The sequence below is a fragment of the Petaurus breviceps genome, unplaced genomic scaffold, assembly GCF_028583685.1.
Source record: "Petaurus breviceps papuanus isolate PSGF00001 unplaced genomic scaffold, PetGlider_PUasm1.0 76, whole genome shotgun sequence".
NCBI lineage: Eukaryota > Metazoa > Chordata > Mammalia > Diprotodontia > Petauridae > Petaurus > Petaurus breviceps.
Genome location: NW_027186473.1, coordinates 20,185,632 through 20,191,686, shown reverse-complemented (window position 1 = coordinate 20,191,686; position 6,055 = coordinate 20,185,632).

Sequence of the window (6,055 nt, the reverse complement as noted above, 5' to 3'; positions counted from 1 at the left end):
TCATTCCTCAATCATTGAACCCTTAGATTATTTCCATTTATTTTTAACTATTATAAATAAAGCTGCTATAAATACATTTTTTCATGTGACTATTTTTTTCTTTTAATAATATCCTTAGTAATTGACTCATTAGGTCAAAGAGTACAACAATTTTTATTTTGTATCATATTCTATAAGGACTAAAAACTAAAGATGCCCTATTAGAAGTGCCTATCATAAATTTTTGAGATGTAAATTAGAGTTACATTAAATTTTAGTATGTACTGTTTGCTTGTCAGAAGAAACATGGCATAGCAGATGCCAGCTTTGGTGTCAGAAAGATTTGGGTTGAAGCTGTAACTGTGATAACTAACTGTGTGACACAAAACTTCAGTGCCCCACACAACTCCCAGTAAATAAATAACATGACAATTGTTGAACTTCAGTGGTAGAAAAAGTTTCCCCATCCAGGGAAGAAATTAATGAAATCACATGACAACAACAACAACAACAAAATCAATGAAATATTTCCATAGTACTTATGAGACAGAGACAGAGAGAGACAGAGACAGAGACAGACAGAGAGAGACAGACAGAGAGACAGAGAGATGTAGTTAGACTTTTTCTTGGGAAAATCCAAAACATCACAATGTCATCAAACATTCTTCAACCTAATGGCAACTTATGGTAGAGTTTGCTCATTACACAGTTGCTGGAAATAATTAGTGACAAGGATTATCATTGTGTTTTGATGACTGTAGTTAAAACTTTCAACAATTCATAATTTGATTAATTTCATTTATTTAGTTCTCTTTCTTTTGCTAGCAAACAGAATATCTGTTAGAGCTTACAATTCCAAAAGACAGTCCTCTAAGAAAAGATCTATAAATGTCCTTTTGTCTTTTTCCAGGTTAATATAGTTAATTTTTTAGTAAGTTAGACCTGCTACAAGAGTACAGCTCATTTGGGTTAATTATATGAGAACAGAGGCAGAATTTAATTTGATATTTAACCATTCTCTGTCATTATTTATTGTTTTTAGAAATATATTTAATCACTAACAACACTGTTGCTGATGGCAATAGAATCAAGTTATCAGAATACATGTCAGAGTTCATTAACTAGTGATATAGTCCTCTATTTTTTAAAAATTTCTTTGTTTTTAGGTTTTGTTCTTAATTTCCATGTGACTTAATTATATTGTGGTGTGTATTAATCTATGAATATATTCTTTAAGACTATAATGATGATGCCTCTATAACCCAAGTACAAAGGAGTACAGTTGCTACTGTCAAAAAGAAGTTAAAATTCCAGGGATATCACATTTTCCTTCTAATCATCTTTTTGCTAAATAAACATAAAAGAACAGGATATTTTCATTGCAAATTGATTTTTTTTGCACAATTTGTTATGCAAGATAAGTACATGGTAGTCATTGGACTGGAAATTGAGGGCACAGGTCTTATAAATATTTTCATTCTAGAATGGTTAGGTGACTCAGATGGGGTCACACTTCAAATTCTCTATCTTTAAAATGAAGATGGAAAAAGATGTGCAGGCTGGTCCAAAGTCAGAGAAATTCAACAAAAGACTACAAGGGAGACCTGGAAATGTATTCTAATAGTGACCCAGAAGGAAAATATTTCTGCGTGGTTCCCACTTCAAAAATAAGCATTTATCCATGGGCTATGTCTGGCATATTATTAAGAAGGTATTAATAAATGTTATATATGCACATATACACCCATACATACCCACCCCCATACACACACACCCATACATCCATACACACATATATGTTAAACTAGAGAGTATTTAAAGTAACTCTAAATCTTATAATTTCCATTAAAATTCGAATATACCAGAGAAGGGCAAAGCTGTACCCCTGGGCAGTATTTAAAATTGTTTTCTCCTTATTCCTATAATAACCTGTTCTTTAGGATATTTCTAATACCAGTCACAAAATGACCTTGGTATAAATCTAAGACTAATTCAATGTTACTTCCCACAGAGACATTTCTTATTTATACCTCATCCTTAATTGTGAAGTGAAATTCTTTTCCCCTATTTCCTGCAGCAGCAAATACTTGGTAGAGACTTAGAGGAACAGGAGACATTTACACATATAGAAAGGTATTTCCTAGCACTCCTATAATCACACAGTAACCAGATTCCTAATTTCTCAGCCTTGCCTATAGGATAAGGCAGGGCTTGGAGAAAGGTTTTATCTTGATCCTTCAAGTAGTTCTCACTTGACACCACAGTAGGGATTGATAGAACTAGGACCTGAGATAAGGAGTATACTCAGACTGTGTGGGAAAGTAGGGGTGCTAAGAGGGAAGAAAGGGGTACAAACATTTATTTTATTGAATTGAGCAAATTATGATCTTTTGGCTGGGGAATTGTTGTTTTTAAGAAAAGATAAACTGATTCCCAACTCAAAAAAGTACTTGAGAAGGAAAAGAGCTAGCTGATGGATAGATGAGGAGCTTCGCTCTAAGAAGGGCAATAACCATTTGTCATCAATGGCCAAAAGTGTCATTCTAACTATAGCTAACACTCACCAGACAAGCCCTGGTGCCTGGTAATGTAATTTTGAGCTAACACTACACAGTTTTATAGAATGAATGCTCCCTAAATTGTTTTCAAAAGCCTTTCATTACTGTGTATAACAAGCACCCCTGAAAGTGGTTTATAATTTAGTTGCAATTTTTAGCTAAAAACAACCTTAATGACTGAGTATAACACAAACTCAGAACATAACACAAAGGTCATAGAATAATATGCATGTCACAGACACCAAGTCACAGGAGAAACAATCCATTCTTTATATATTTGGGGTTTGGGGATTGCTCCAGAAATAAAGGGTTCTTCTGACTTAAAGAAAATAGATGGATCAAATAGCAAAAAATAAAATGATGTCACAGGGAGAATAATTTCAGATGGATTAAAGAGAGCACAAAGCAAACAGAACAATGAAAAGCAGTTTCCTACCATAAATAAGATTGTTAGTTTGTCTAAATGAAATATATTTGCTTTTCACTTTAGGCTCTTGTAGAAAGATTTACAAAATAAACTTCTCTTTAGAGTCCCATTTATAACTTGTGATTTTTATAAACACCTGATGGTGTTTGCTGTGAAAATTGTGTAGAACAAAATATCAGCAATCTGGATACCTGGGACAAATCTGGTGTCAGATTTTTGGTATTCTAAGAAAGCATTCAATTATACTATATTAATTAGTCTCCTTGGTTCTAAGCCTGCCCTAGCTAGTCATAGAAAGAATAGTTAACTTCTATCAGCTATAAGGATTCATTACCAGCAATACCTTCTCTGTTTTTGCTGATACTGTTTGAAATTCTTTTTAAAAGGGGTCAATGTTATTCATTCCACAAAGTCAGAGATCATTTAAAATGCAAACATACCTAGAAAAGGTAATGCATTCACTTTAGCTATACACTAACGTTTCCCACAATTCAAAATGGGAAGGGTCTTTTAGAGATCATGCATGCTAACTCATTTTAAAAATAGGACTCTAAGTCTCAGATAAATTAAATAACTTGTCCAAAGCTATACAGGCAATCAAGTAATGGTGATAATAACATCAAGATCAATAATAACAATAGTTAGCAGTTCCATATTATTTTAAGGTTTGCAAGAGCAGAAGTATAAATGACTCCCTCCAAGTCCTTTGCTGAAGACGGATTTGGATGATAGTTATTATCGGGAGTAAGGAGATCATCACCACTCTGCAGTCTGTCCTGGTCATACCATATCAGGAGAACTATGCACAGTTCTGGGAACTGCAATTTAGAAATGACATTGATAGAGTGGAGAGCATCCAAAGAAAAGCAACTAAGATGGTAAAGTATCTTGAGTCCATGCCATACGAGAATCAGCTGAAGAAATGAGATCTTTGTCCTGGCGAAGAGAAGATTCTGGATGGATATGATTGCCCTCTTGTTCTGTTTTCCCCCAGGTGGCAGAACCAGGAGTAATGAGTAGAAATTGCAAGGACATTAATCTAGGCATGATGTCAGAAAAATCTTCCCAAGAAATAGCAGTTGCTCAGAGGCAGAATGGGCTACTTCAAGATATGGTAGCCTCACCCTCCTTGAAAGTTTTCAAGCAGAGATTGGATAACCACATTATATGGGATTCCTTTATGGTAGGGGGTTAAACAAATAAAGTGAAGCTCCTTCCCACTCTCAAAATCTAGGATTCTGTGAGAAGAAAGCAGGGTCAGTGCTTATCACAATGCCTGGCAAATAGTAGGCATTTAATAAATGTTTGTTGATGGATCACTGACTATTGCCAAGATGAGGGTATTTGGGGTCTAAATGGATACAGAGGAACTTTGTAAGAAGGAGTAGGGAGGAAGAAGGCAGCAGAAATGGGAGACTTAGGATGCCAAAACCAATTTAGTCAATATCACAATTGTGCCAAGTATTGATTTGTTCAGGATATTTTCTGTAGCTTAGTCATTATAACTGAGTACTGAAAGAAGAGCGAACTGTCCCCATGACAGCCTTAAAGGGATGGGTTATACACACAATTGCTTCAAATTCAAATGTTTGTACTCTTGACATCTACACCACTAGGGAAATGAATGCTTCTTCTTAATGGGCGAGATAAGCAGGCAGGCAGTAAAGCAGAATTTGTTAGTTCAGGTAAACTTGTTTCACTGAACTATTTGCTTTTTTTACTGTTCTTAATCTAGTCCTAAACTATATGTTTAACAGTATATACTTAATAATCCATGGGTATCCCATTTGGAAATACTGTCTTCATTCAATAACAGTAAATAAGACTTTAGCATAAATATATTCTCTTTTCATATGCTTCATTACAGGAAATGATGCTCCTAAGTAGGACAGACAACACAACACTATACAGTAGTCACTATCTGTGTTATAATTGAAGATCAGATCTCAACAAAATGGGTTGGCATGGGAAGTTCATACCTAAAACTCCAGGCATACATACCATGAGGGTCTAAAGATGGTACCATGGTAAGGGGTCCTTTATGAATTGGGAAAACTATGATTGGAGTCCAGAAAATAGATGTGCAACTGAGAAATCTAACAGAAAAGAGAGGTATTCAAAAACAAACGGCAGTCTTCCAGAGTTCTGGGTACAGGGTTTTTGAGAGGTAGTGAATCTGGCAATCCATAATAGTCTAAATGGCAAGCAAATCAAGACCCACTAACCAGTCTATCAGTCAATGTAAAGCAGGTACCAGGGACAATATTTGAGGACAATAAAATTGAACTCCTTGGGAAACTAAAGTCATACGAGAACCACAAATAAGAATTCTTCTGGTAATTCAGGTTTACAACCTCATAGTCATCCTCTGCTTTTCATTTTGCCTCACCTCCATATGTATTTAGTTGCTGAGTCTTATTGATTCTACCTTCCCCATCAAAATACAAAAATACCCTCATTCAGGTCCTCAAAACTTCTTACATGTACAAGCAAAATGTATTTATTTATTTATTTGTTTTGCTTGTTGGAGGGGGAAAGGCAGGGCAATTGGGGTTAAGTGACTTGCCCAAGGTCACACAGCTAGTTTTGTGTTAAGTGTCTGAGGCTGGATTTGAACTCAGGTCCTCTTGACTCCAGGGCCAGTGCTCTATTCACTGTGCCACCTAGCCGCCCCAGTGTACAAGCAAAATGGCCTCACATTTGGTTTATCTACCTCCAGTCTCTCTCCACTCTAATCCCACATTCAAAGAATTGCTAAATCCATGTTATTTAAATACAAGTCTGACCATGACACTTCTAAGCTTACAAAGTCACAAAACTACCCTATTGCTTGAGGATAAAATGCAAATTTCTCTGTTAGCACTTTACAACAAGGACTCATCCTTTCCTGCAGCATTGACTGATGTCACATTTGTACTCCCTTCCACACTGTGTTCACAATACTCTCATACACTTGTAATCAATTGAAGGAATCAATAGTAGCCTAATGACACATGGCTCTTTTATTTACTGATTGGGAAGGACAGACATGAGCCTGTAAGTTAGGGCTATGGATATGATGTGGACCTATGATTTCACTGATGTAGAGAAC